The 14,630-nt window shown below is 32.0% G+C and overlaps 1 pseudogene; it reads left to right on the top strand.

The window, feature by feature from the left end:
• The first annotated feature begins 4,172 nt into the window (after positions 1-4,172).
• LOC110652368 (3beta-hydroxysteroid-dehydrogenase/decarboxylase-like) lies at positions 4,173-13,664 on the top strand (annotated as a pseudogene).
• Positions 13,665-14,630: the final 966 nt, after the last annotated feature.

Below are 14,630 nucleotides of genomic sequence, written 5' to 3'. Positions count from 1 at the left end.
GTTTTTGTTGTAAAGTCCAAAAAAGTTGATGCAGGAAGAAGTGCACCAAAATTGTGAGGTTTATTTTCTTTCAGATAATAGTGTAGTAGAAAGCAGAGCCATGAAGAGTGTTTTGTTTAAGTATTGGTGGATAAAAAAATAATGAGTGTTTAAGCTTACGTTGAAATATGTTAAATTTTTTTTTTTAATTTTTGTGGGTGAAATTCACGATGAATCATTATAATTTTAAATTATTTATGTATAATTATGTATTGTCAAAATAATTAATTGAATAAAAAATATACTTTTTTGTGTAATTTTTTTTTTGAAAAGTCAAATTAAAAGAATTTTTATAATTATTTAATATATATAATATAAAAGAATCATAAACTCAATAAATTTCTAAACCCCATAAATCTTAAAAAGCTAAAATCTTAAATCTAAACGCTAAAATCCTAAATTCTCTAACCACCAACCTCTATTTCTTTTTATTTACTAATTAAAAACTTATTTTACAATTATTTATATCCAGAAATATTATTTATTTTTTAATTGCTAAAATTAAATTATGCATGCATTTCATATGATAAAACATTTAACTTTTTCCACTTTTTATCATCCTCAAGTTAAATAATTAATTTTCTTTTTCTTTCTCCTAATTGTATTTCTTCATCTTTCTTAATAAGTGACCTAACATATTGTTATGTGTCCATTTAGTTGATTTGATCTCCATTAGACTTTTCTTTTTATTGATTAATTAAAAAAAAAAAAGCAAGCTTAGAAAACAAAACTTTTCTAGTCTTTGCATATAAAAGTGTATGATAGAGTGTTTACACTATACAAAAAAGTTTAAACTGTTAGTAAAAGCATAACTCTAACTCCTTATGGTGTAGCAACTTGAATACCATGAGTTGAAGGGATTTAAATAGAATGTTGATTTATTGAGCTATCCTCACTCAGTGCCAATAATCTCCTTAAGCACTTGCTAGGGATTCAAACCATGACTTTGACTCTGATACTAATTGTAGGATTGAATACTTATCATTGTGTCAAGATGTGAAGTATTTAGTAGAAACACAATTTTAATCCCTTTATAGCATAGCAGCCCAATCACTATAAGTCAAAAGGATTTAAGCAGGACATTGACCCATTGAGCTATATCTACTCAACGCCAACAAAAAGAATTTGAATTTCACAGCGATGATGCATGACGGCTTGACAATTAACTATTATTATTTCTCTAATTAGGCAGTTAGCTTGTTTCATTGATTCAGATTTACTCTCTTAGTCTCAATAATTTGGATTTGGAAAGGTGATAAGGTTGTGACAGATAGTTTTATTGAAACAATGTCAATGTAATTGAGATGCAATTCATATCCTAAAAGCATAGTTTGTTTACTTATTGTAAAAAATAATTTTTGAGTAAATACAATTTAATCTTTAAAATTTAGCAAAACCTACAAATTAGTTCATATATATTTTAAAATTCATATATTTAGTTATTGACATTTTAATAAACCTATAGATTGGTCCATGCCATTAGAATTATAGGTAAGTCACGGTTAATTTTAACAAAAATAATTAAAAAAATAATTAAAATGCCCTTTACCATATTTTTTTATCTAAAATAATTTAGTCTCTGAAGTTTAACAAAATCTAAAGATTAGTCCCTGTAAATTATGATTATTGAAAATATAGATTAATTATTTTCGAATTCTTAAAAATTTTAACTAATTATAAAATCATTCATATATGTTACATATGATCCTTAAATATTATAACTATTTACAAATAAGCCGGTATATTTTAATAAAATGAGGTCTTTGTTTTGTTTATGAATCAAGAGAAATAAGAATATCCAGCCTGATAAACGACAAGTCGTTTCCTTTGTCCGACCAAGAATTAGGCTAAGCAAGAGAAACTGCAAAACGGTGACTGAAAATCTTTAAAAAATAAAACCGAAAAAAAGATTAATTGAATAGATTAATTTCAAATGATTTGATGTTGGACTTTCATTTTAAAAAATTAATGGTTAACTAAACTAATCTAAATATATTTTGAATTTGATTTGGATTGATTATGAGTTTTTATTTTATTTTATTCTGTTATGGCTTATAATTTATTTTTTTAACAGATTTGTGAAACAATCTATACTTTGTGGAGAGAAGAAAGCAGAACCTGAGTAAAGAGAAACAAAGGGCAAGGTGTACAAGTTATTTTGTTAACAAAATAAAACTTTATGAATTAAATTGGTTTAAATTAAAATAATTAACAATTAATTTAGATGGTAAGGATACCTCTAAAATTTTAATTTAAATAACATAAAATCCCTTATAATTTTTAATAGCTGATTTTTAGATTATTTATATTTACATATTGCTTATAAAATAAAATAAAATATATTTTTATGGATTAATAACTTCAGTTGAACTTGTTTTAGGTTATTGAAGGGTTAATTTGTGTAAATTAGATTATCAAAATTGTGAGTAGAAATAGAATAATTAAAATTTTTTCCTGATAACTATCAAATTAATGAAAAAAATATAATTTTTTAATCTAACAAGTTTCACATTAGTAAAAATAACTTAGAAATTGATTATTGAAAGCTATTGGAGATTTTACATATTTTAAATTAAAGATCAAAGGGTTTTATATTGCTTAAATTAAAATAAAAAATTTTATATTATAAATTAAAATTTAAGTACCTTAATATTATAAATTGAAATTTATATATCCAACCGTTATAATTTGATATTGAGATATTGTCTATATAATTTACCTTATAAATTTTACAAGGAGAAACTTTATTTTTTTGTTAGTTATTTTATAAAAAATTATCTTATTAAAAATTAAAAAATAAATTATAAATTTATGTTAAATTATCTTAATTTTTTTACAACAAAGTAAATTTTATTTTGCACCTATCAATCCCTTGTCAACATGCCCTTAATTCTGGTGATCAAGGTAGTGTACAGTATTAACTTCATCTTACTCTTCAACATAGAGATAATAGTATTGTTATTCATCTCTACCTGTAGATTTCGAATCCCCTTCTCTCAAGCTAAATTGAGACCAATGCACACCCTCCACAAGCCATAGCTTTGCCATAGTAATCAAACATGATCCCAAAATTATTTCTCGGCAGTTTAATCAATTATACAAGTAGCACCATCGAGCCAGCCTCCCTTTTAAGGGTCTTCCTCTTCCCTTTACGTAGGGGGAGGGCCCTCCCTTCTTCTCTCTCCTTTGCCTAGTGAGTAGGCAGTCCTTCCCCACCCACTCCTTATGGGTAGTAGCTGCAGATCTGAGGGAGAAGGACCATTAGAGATATGTGGTGTTGGGTGTCTTTGGAGGTAGGCCAAGAACGGAGTAAAGAGAAGGCCTGTGTTGATTTAGAGAACAACATCCGACAAGGGTTAATCATGTTGAAGGAGGTAGGACCTGGTGTCATCCAGCGCCTTTATTGAAGTCTCGGCTCTGCTCTCCTCTCCTTACACTGGTGGCTTGGACTGGAGTTTGGACTCATCAGTTTCTTAAGCGGTAGAGAGTTGATGACTTTGGCTGCTTCTTCTGGTTTGTTTCCAAGTTTTCTGGTTTTTGGTCCTCTTTACTCTATTTTGATTGTATTTGTTTGTTTGAGTTTGGGCCATCACCCACCTATTGTAATACTCCAAATTTAATGAAATTTAATTCAAATGACTCGAAGAGTAGGTAGTCGATTAAGATTCAATGACATGTATTAGACTCGAAAAATTCAACCAAAATGAGACGGATGATGACAAAAAAATGGAGGAGCTTTGGTTTGATTTTTTGTGGCTTTTCCAAATTTGGATCGAATCAAAACCAAATAGGTCAGTCATTTGGATTATGGGAAATTCTGCGGTTTAATTTTTCTGAATAGCTGCGCCAACAAACGCCTCTATCCAAATGGAGCACAAGTTTATTCTAAATGAAGTTGACGACAGTCTTCCCACAAGTAAGAGCTTGTTTTACGTTACTATTAAAATTATAATCGAGAAAAATTTTTTTTTTAATATATTAATTAAAAAATATTAAAAAATAATTTAAAATTTTAATAAATTTTAATTTTAAAAATATTAAAATAATAAAATAATTTTTTTTTAAATTATTTTTATCAAGAACATTTAAAATAAATAATACTATTAAAAAAAAATTTCGTACTCCAAAAGCAACGCAGACAGACAATAAAATAGAACAAACAGCCCAACTTCAAAAGAGGAAGCCACAAACGGCCGGTCACTGGACAGTAAACACCATCGCTGCCCTGTACAATCTTTCTTCCCTGTCTCTCTCTTGGCTGCCGTACTATCAATCAGGTTCTCAGACCCTGAAAATAAAGATCCCATTGGCGCCCAACCAGCAGAGACTGAAAACTCAAAGCTTACTGACAATTACCGTATATTGTCTCCATCTCTTATAATCGGATTAATCGATTCATTATCAAGCATAAATTTGATCCACATTGTATAGCACTTCACTGAATACTGCTCAATTTCTTGGATTTTGGAGTTGGTGAAACAGAAATGTCGGGGGAAGTGAGGTGGTGCGTGATCACTGGAGGCAGGGGTTTTGCTGCCCGGCATTTGGTGGAAATGCTCGTTGGACACGATATTTTTTTTTTTTAGTTCGGATTGCTGATTTGGAGCCCGCCATTCAACTAAGCGCTGAGGAGGAGAGCTGTGCCCTTGGTGAAGCCTTGAAATCTGGTTGCGCTTAGTATATATCCGCAGATCTCAGCGACAAGGCCCAAGTTCTCAAAGGTCAATTATCTATTTTCAATCTATCTATTGCCAATGATTTTGTAGTGGAAATGGATTGCGAAACTGTTTGCTATATGGACATTGTTATGATATATATCCTTTTACTTGTATAGCTATTGAAGGAGCTGAGGTTGTGTTCCACATGGCGGCTCCTAATTCTTCGGTTAATAATTACCAGCTCCACTATTCGGTCAACGTACAAGGTAAATTGGTATGCGTTTTGATTTTGAAGAGTTTATTGTTACATAAATACCTCGATTTGTTTTTGTTACTTGTTGACTGTAATTTGCAGGGACAAACAATGTTATTGATGCTTGTGTTGAGCTAAAAGTTAAGGGGCGTATATATACTAGCTCTGCTAGCGTGTTTTTTGATGGGATTCATGGATCCTTGCCATATCCAGCTAAGTTATTGATTTTGTAGACGCTGCTATGTTCTAAAGGTGTTAACTTTACATGGGGTCAATGTAATTTTGCAATGGAGATGAGTCGTTGACCTCAACTGTTTCAGCCTCTTGATTCACATACAGCAACTAAATCGGAAGGTGAGGCCGCGATAATCAAGGCAAATGGCACTACTGGGCCCCTAACATGTAGTTTACGTCTAGCGGCATATTTGGCCCTGGAGATAGGTTGTTTGTTCCATCTTCGATTGCTGCAGGTAGGGCTAGGAAATCCAAGGTAATTATGGTTTTGCTGCTTGTTAATGCAATTCATATTTCTTGGAATTGTTAGCACAATGTGTAATATGGATATAAGAACCCAGAATGCTTGTTTCAAAATGATAACACATTATTCCAATATGTCACTATTTCTAAGCATCTTCTCTCAATTGTATGACTGCTTGATATACTGACAAAAGGAAGAACTATTATTGGCGTACCATATCCAAGTTTTCCACTTATAATTTACAGTTTTAAATGAGAATATGAAATTGAAATCACTAGGAGTAGAGTGAGGATTTGTGAATTCTGCATCAAGAAAAGGGTCTTAATCATAGCATTCTGTATTTTAATCAAAAGATGTGAAATACAACTTTTTTGGAGCTGAAGCTTCCATTAGATTTGCATCATGCATTTCAACAAATTTTTCTTGTTTTTGGCTTATAATTTGGATGGCTAATTAAGACCCTTTGGTTGATCTATGTATGATTGATGTGCAGAATTCATTTTAGAGCAAAAATTAATTTCTGCGCCCATCTGCTATATTCACTACTCTCTTTTGCATGGTCCAGCTGCAACGCACAGAGTTTGCATTTGTTGATGTGCATTCATGGTGTACTTCTCCCATCAAATCTAATGTTTTATGATTTCATCTTTCGTTGTTAACTTTTTTATTGAACAGTTCATAATTGGCAATGGGAATAACATTTATGATTTCATATATGTCGAAAATGTGGCACATGCACACATATGTGCTGAACGAGCTCTAGCTTTAGTAGGGGAGGTTGCAGAGAGTTGCAGGGCAGGTACAATCATCTTCTTCTTTTGTGTTTGTGTTTTACTAATAATGATTATTTTTTGCTAGAGTTTTGAAATTAAAGTTTTTTAGTAGGTAATTCTTTCTCGAGTAAGTTCTTATATATAATTTATGCTTTATAAGCCTTATTCAAGTAATTTAAACTAAATATCGAATCAAAATCTCTACAATTTGAATACACCCATCCTCTCCAAGTGCAAATTGTGTACTTGTTGAGCACAAGCATAGGCATGCACATGCTATGAATTTGGTTCATCTATATCTCCACTGAATGATAGCTTAAGGAGGTAAAGATCACATATCCTTTTTTAGTTGTGTGGAGATGCATCAGTTGATATGTTTACATGGCACAAAAGTTAGCTTGAATTGTGGATGGTGTTGTCCCAAAGAAAGTGACCAAGAGGGAGTGAATTGGACACTTTACCAATTTTTTGGTTCTTGCTCAATACACCATGAAAAATTTAAGCTATGCGCTCCAAAGTGTGTGAAATTTGGACTTAAAGGAAGTATAAAAATATTCAAGCAAACTTCCAAGCATAGAGATCAATGCATTTATAGCGTAAACAAATAAGTTAAAGAGTTGAAAATAAAAAATATAGAGTGAAGAAGACCAAACATTATGATTGATAGTGGTTCGACTTTCACTATCCTTCATCCACTCCTCAAAAAGTCTTTTTGAGAGTTGCTCTCCACTATATGTCTCTTCTCAACAACTCAACTCAATTTAAATAAGTTTTTATCCCAAAAATTTATTGGAGTCGGCTATATGGATTCTTTTTCTTTACTCTAAACGATTTTGGGTTAATTCCTCGGAAATGTGTAATATTTCTAAGTTATGTTGTATTACTCTCCTCCATATTAGTTTAGGTCTATCCCTTCTTTTCTTTCTATTCTTTAACCCAGTGTGCTCTACTTGTCTAACTAGAGCCTTCGTATGTCTACGCTTCATATGACCAAACCATCTCAATCTTCTTTCTCTCAACTTATCCTCAATTGATACCACTCCTACCTTTTCTCTAATACTCTCATTACGGACTTTATCTAGTCTAGTATGGCCACTCTACCTTTCTATCAGAACTATATGTCTCTTTTCAAGGGGGAAAAAAAAGGCCTACTACACCGAACAAGCTTCATCAAGTTGCTTGTAACTTTTACAAGTGTATCTCCACACTCAAACTCAATTCAAGCTTCAAGAGTTCTTGAAAACCTTACATAGGTTTTGGAAAAATCACTCTCAATCATTCAAGAATACAAGAATAAATCACTATTAAGATGAGAAAGAAGATTGTCCAATATAGGAGCAAGAGAATTTTTGAATCTCATGAGTGAAAGCACTTGAATGCATGCAAGAACACTTCAACAATCAAATGGCTTTCATTAGGTCAAAAGGGACTAAATGAACCCTTATGTAGGCACTTTTGAAAAATGGCTATTGGAGTTCAAAAAGAGGACCAATGATTAGATATTTTGAAAAAACTAAACTTTGAACTCTTGGAAAATGCGCTGGCAATTTTAGATTGGAGGTGAAAAAAGTAACTAACAAAAGTTGTTTTTTGGATAAAAGTAGTTGACTAAAAATTATAGGCCTATTGACAAAAAAAAAAGCCAAATCTTATTTTGTTTTGGTAATTTTATTAAATCCTTTTAATTTTGACAGAATCAACCAAAATTTTAAAATGCACCTAAATTTAATCCAAAATTTTCAAAAATTTGAAAGCTTGTTATAATTTTATAATTTTATCCTTTTTTTTTTGACATATTTTTCTTCATTTTCTAGTTGATCCAATCTTACTTGTATCATCAGCTACTTCTAAACTTTATTTTGATATCTATGGTGTATCAAAATTCTTAGTTATTTGATCAAATTAGATGATTTTAGTCATGCATTCTCTCTCATTACTTCCAATCTCATCATTATTTGATGCTCAATGTTTATTTGCTATGGGTGCATAGGATCGATTCATAGGTCGTTGAACAGGGCAGTCTCCTTCAATGTTGGATGGGTTTCCCTTGTTGGTGTTTCAGCCATTCCTTGAACGACCTATAGTAAATTGCAAGAAAGTTTATTGGAGGGAGCTTTAACCTCAGAATTGTAATGAAGAGCTTGTGACCTCTTGACAATGTTGTTAAGGAAATTCTGCTTATTTTATTCACTCAACAAGTTCTCTTTATATAGAGATTACATGTTCACATAGGAATAATTTCTTAATTATAGCAAACATTCAAGGTTTAAGTCAAGAGATTACAATCATAATAATATCTTAATAATTATAGCTAGATATTGCAATCATAATAATATCGCAAGTGTAATCTATATTTCTGCTAATAATTAGCTATTGTTGATTTCCCTTGATGCTATAATTTATTTGCTGATACTGTAATTTATTTGTTGCCATTTTCATTGCCATTAACTCATTATATTGTGGTCCACTTCTTATATAACCCTTTCTTATGAATGCATCCCTAACACTATTAAAATGAGATAATGGAAAAGTTGATAAATGTGATAATATTAGATTTTCAATGATAACTATAAACAAGTCGGAAAATGGAGTTCAAAATTCAATTGATGATAATTTAATAACTTTTAGAAATTTGGCTTTTTTTTTCCAATATTTAAAAGTTTGGATTAGATTACCAAAACATGAAAAGGTTTGGCGCTTTTTTTTTTGTAATTACACCAAAATGAAACTATCTCTAGTTGAGATTAGTTAGCTAGTTTTGAGTTTAGCAAAATTAGATGCCAAAAGTAGTGAACTAATTTGGCTACTGTTAGCCTTCAACTTTGAACATGTGGATTTATGCAAAAGACTTACAAAAATTATTTTCACCATTCAAAGACCTTAAGAACGAGTTGAAAACATTTTCCAAGCTTTTTAAATTGAAAGATAAACCCTTGATAGATTACATTTGGCAATATTCCTCTCTTACGTTTTTACATTCGGCCTATAGAGATTAAATCTATTCTATTTTTTCTTTGATGTTGATTCATCTTATTCTTGCAGAGATGATAATCTTTTTAAGATTCAATAATTTTTGTATATTCCTTCCGTCAAAATCTTTCAAAAGAGTAACCTATAAAAGTGATTTATATACTATGCACAGAGGTTAGATTGATTTCATTAAATTATGTTATCATTAAACTCATAGCTAATTCAATTTCATCTTGTAATTGTCCAATATTAGCTTTGTAGTAATCGATTTTATCTTGGAGTCTCTCAATGTGAATCAACAACATGAAATTGTGATTAAAGAAGCGCACCTCACTAAAAAATTTAAATTTTAAGCCTTTCGGAGTCATTTCTATCTGAAGCAAATGCCAAAATCAAAATCAACATGTCAAAATTAGTGGGGAGAGGTCCTACCAAAATTTTGCTAACATGGCAATATTGATGTGTTATAAGAGCTAAGGTGGCATTGATGAGGCTAATGAGCTGGCGTTGATGTCAGCAAGAAAAAAAACAATCTGGTACAAGCAAGAGTATGGTAGGTAAGGTGAGCTTAGCTAGCTTTTAGGTCAAACTAGTCACACCTAGAGTTGCCTTTTGACCTCAATGTCCATTAAAAATAAATGATATTACACTTTGAAAATGTCATGAAAAATAAAAATGAGGTACATTATATAAATAGTAATTATGCAAATTATAGAACTTTAAGTAATTAAATCATTAATTCATAGTAGGAACGATGAAAGGGAGGTCTGATACTGAAGACAAAATTGCCGGCACCATACAAAGCTTTAGTAAGCATAGAGACGATGGAATATAGTTGGAAGGTGATCCGCGTCTAATCTAACCTGTTGTGTTTTCACTCGAGGAGTGTTGAGGTCACTTTTGATGGCATGAAATAGTGTATCAGTGGCTAGCGAAGCTTCCTGATCCGGGGGAAAAAATAAACTCAAGTTCTAGTCGAATCTTGAGTAACGTGAGGATCGACTTGAATAGATTTTTGACTATTGGTCACGTTAGTTGATCGGACTTGCTCCTTTGGGGTTGCCTTGGTTTGGGCAGTCGTTTTGTAGTGGTGGCATTAGGTTTTGGTGAAGGGAGACTAGTGGTGGGGTTTAGTGAAGCAACGACGTTGTTCTCCTCTATTTTGTATCGTGATGCCTGTATTTGCAATAGGTATTAAGGTTTCTTTTTTCAAACAGTAAACATAAGGCAGATTTTGAAGAAAAGAGTGGAAGAATGACATTTTTCAAGGTTCTGATACCAAATTGATGAAGAACAGGAAGGATAAAGTTAAAGAGAAACAAAATTTCAAGATTTGAAGGAAGAGAATCATATTCTCTACTCTCTAGGGAACTAATTCTCAAAATCTTTATTTAATTTTCAATAGTATCATCATAATCAAAGCTACTAAGTAATAGAAAACCTAGGCCTTTTTATAGAGTTTTTGCAACCTTAATCACATTATGTTTTAGAAACCTTAATTTAATTCTAATTGGAAAGCCTAAACACACTTAAACTAGTAAAGTAATAATAAAATTCCTAAAAAAACTTAAACTTCCTAATTCATAGTAACTATAATTCATAAACTTCCAATTCTACCTCAGAAGATTTAATGGTTTCGGTTTGCTAGCCAATTTATTCCCTTAAATCATTGTTTTCATATTGAATGTGGACAAAGAAACCTTTTGACCTATCTTAGTCATGCCATCTTTTAGCCCCATAAGCTCTAATGAATTTGATTTTGATGATAACATAATTTAATGTAATCAATCTAACCTTTGTGCAGAGCATATAAATCACTTTAATAGGTTAATGCTTAGAAAGATTTTGATGGAAGAGATACACAAAAATTATTGAGTCTCTAAAAAAATTATCATCTCAACAAGAATAAGATGAATCAACATTAATTAGTAACCAATTGTAAGTCACAAAAAATAGTAATATTCGGTATTCCTACCTCTCTCATGATGTGAATCACCATTAAAAGTGCCTCATATTCTACCATGTTTTTAGTAGTTTGGAAAGTTAAGTGGGCCATATATCTAAGTTTGATGTTGTGATGGCCCTTCATGACAACTTCGATCCTAGCCCCTATCGACTCTGCAGCTCTATAAACCCAAACGTTCTAATCTTCCTTCCAGTTGTCCTTTATTTCTATAGATGGTGTCATTTCTTTGATGAAGTCTACCAATGCCTGGTCTTTAAGAGCTGTTCTAGGACATATCTGATGTTGTAAGCACCCAATATAACCAACCATGTTGCTAATTGACTTGATGTTTCTTGTCAATGCAAAATCTTTCGCAATGGATAATTGGTTTGGACTTCAATTGCGTGGGATTCGAAATAAGGTCTCAATTTCATTGTTGCTGATAATACTGCAAAAGCAAGCTTTTCCAAGGCTGGGTAATTGAGTTCGGCGACTTTCAACACTTGGCTAGTGTAATAAATTGGCCTTTGTTCACCTTCCTCTTCTCAAACCAAAACAAAGCTCACCGTTTCTTAAGTAATTGCAAGATATAAGAACAAAACTTTACCCAGCTTGGGCGAGTCAAGAAGAGGTGGGGTAGTTAAAAAAACTTTTAAATTAATTAAAAGCTACCTGATAGTCTTCTCCCTATTGAAAATGCTTTCTTACTTTTAGAGCTTGGTAGAAAGGCAGACATTTTCGAGCCGAACAGGACATGAATCATCCTAAAGCTGTTTCCCAATCATTCAACCTCTAAACTTCTTTAATGCTTCTAGGTAGTTGCATGTTCATGATAGTTTAGATCTTTTCTCGTTTTGCCTCTATCCCTCTTTTTGATACCATGTATCTTGAAAACTTACTGGCCTTGACCCCAAAAGTGCACTTCTCTAAATTTAACTTCACACCAACTTTGTCAAAAATGTTGAAATCCTCTTCAATGTCTTTTGCATGGTCTTCCATCCTTTTACTCTTAATAATCATGTCATCCACATAAACTTCCATCGTTTTGCTGATCAAGCCTTTAAACATTTTATTTACTAACCGCTAGTAAGTGGCTCCTGCATTTTTTAAACCGAACAACATCACCTTGTAATAGTATACCCTCGAGTCAATGATAAAAGCAATCTTTTCTTCATCTTCTGGATCTATCTTGATTTGGTGATAACCTGAAATAGCATCCACCAGTGAACAAATAGCATGTCCTACGGTTGCATCCACTAGCCGATCTATCATAAGTAATGGGTAATGATCCTTGGGGCAAGCTTGGTTAAGATTGGTGAAGTCCACACATATTGGCCATTTGCTATTCGCTTTTTTGACCACAACTATATTTGCTAACCAAGTCAGGTATTTGACCTCTCTGATCAATCCTGCCTTCAAAAGTTTATTTACTTCGTCTATCACCACTTGCTACCTATCTAGCACGATTCTCCTTTTCTTTTACTGAACTAGCCTGAAGGTCGGATCTTCATTCAGGCTATGCATCATAACTGAGGGATTAACACCTTTTACTTCCTCTAGACTCCAAGCGAAAGTATCCATCCTTTTTCTTAAAACTTCAATTATTGCTTCTCTATCCAACCCCTATAGAGCAGTGCTGAGCTTTATTATCTTGTTTGGCATAGTTGTACCTCTTCCATTTTGTCTGTTGGTTCGGGTGTAATATGAGACTCCAGCTTCTCTAAAAGGTCAACAGGAAAAGTGGCTCTGGAGGCTGCTTTTGCAGACTACTTGTAAAACTCCTGAGCTGACTTCTGACTTCCCCTAAACACAGTGATGCCTTCTGTGCATGTACACAACCACTCACTCACATATGCATGCCCATACCAATGTGAATGTGTACATTGTTAATCCATGCATGCAGTCAGTCCCTATCAGGATACCATCTTTGGCCATTACAAATAAACTAATCTTTTGAAAGGTTTGTTATATAAATGTTAAAGTTATGGCATTCTGAAGTTTTCAGTTCACCTATCTCTATCAGAATATAAAGAGCTGATGATTAAGTGAAATCAATTCATAGTTCTGCTTACCCCACTGAATTATTTTCTATCTAGAGTTCGGTATGTCTAATTAGATGATTCATGAAGATGAGCCTCTTCTCACCTGCCTTGACTGCCATCTTTTTTCTTTGAACTACGTGACAATTTTTGCTTGACTGTTGGTCACTTTGAAGCAATTTGGTTTTATAATCTTTCTATTACTGCAGGAGTTCCTATTGCTTTTGTGGCTTTCTATGTTTACGAGAAACATGAGCTAGCAGTTGATGCTAAGTTTTTGGGAGCTGTCTTTCGGGTGCAAATTGAAATCTGATATATCCAAAAAAGTTCTTGGTGTGAAAGAGAATGATTGAGGGCTGGTCCTCAAGTTCTTGTTCCTAAAAAAGAATTTATAGTTTCTCCAGTACTTGTGAAGCTCTTCATAAAATAGTTCCATTGTATACTATGTGGGCACTCTGATTATATGCAATGCCGCTTGTATCAATATATACAAACCCCTTTTGTAGAAATTAGTTATGTATTTGAATGATGGGCCATTTATTTTGCACTGCTTTCTTTTAAGGATAATGTGCTGCCTTCCTTTGTTTTAATGGAAATTGTATATATACTAAAATGATTATGTGCTTTTGCAATTTTGAGAAAGATGATAAGATAATCATGTCCAATCAGAGAATTTGCACTTCATTAGTCTAGAAAACACTGTAAGGCCACAAAAATTATACAAAAATTATTGTAAGTGTTGTTGAAATAATTTATAGTTATCACAAAGTGATTGAAATCTAATTTTTGATAAAGCTAAATCTATAATTCATTCAAAATACCATTAATGTGTAAAAAAATGGCAAACTTGAATTTGAGGAAAAAAAAATTGAAGCATATACTAAAATAAAATCACTTTATGAAAACAGTATTTTGCCACAAATATTTTTTTTATGTTTTTATTTTTTTAATTATTTTCTTTTTTTATAAGAGTAGCAGTCTACCTATCATTAGATTCAATTTGAAATATATAAAATTTATTAATTAAAAAGTGATTTTTCTTTAATGGGTCAACTGACAAAGTTTATATAATTCAAGCTACAAAAACTTCAATTTTATGATTGGCAATATTTCATTTTTTTTTTTTTAAGTTGTTTACGTTTTTTGCACTAAGAGTCAACCCCATTTATCAAATGATTTGATTTAAGAGATTAAGATATAATAAGATTTATGAACTAATAGTTGATATGTTAGCTTGTTTATTTTTTCTTATTGGCGTTACCTTTGGAAAGGGAGTGCAACCTTAAGAGTTGTTTTGTGTTTTGGTGCTTTGTGTTAGTGCTTTTGTATTAGTGTTTATCAATATGAATTGTGAGCCTTTATGACGGGAGAATCTCAACAAGGAGGAGTTATTGAATCCAAGTGATTCCATTTTAAAAGGGAGTGTCATGGAAAGGCAATGTGGATTTTAAATATTCCTTTTTAGTAGATTTTGT

This window comes from Hevea brasiliensis, chromosome 4 (genome assembly GCF_030052815.1).
Source record: "Hevea brasiliensis isolate MT/VB/25A 57/8 chromosome 4, ASM3005281v1, whole genome shotgun sequence".
Classification (NCBI taxonomy): domain Eukaryota; kingdom Viridiplantae; phylum Streptophyta; class Magnoliopsida; order Malpighiales; family Euphorbiaceae; genus Hevea; species Hevea brasiliensis.
This window is presented reverse-complemented; position numbering and strand designations above follow the sequence as displayed.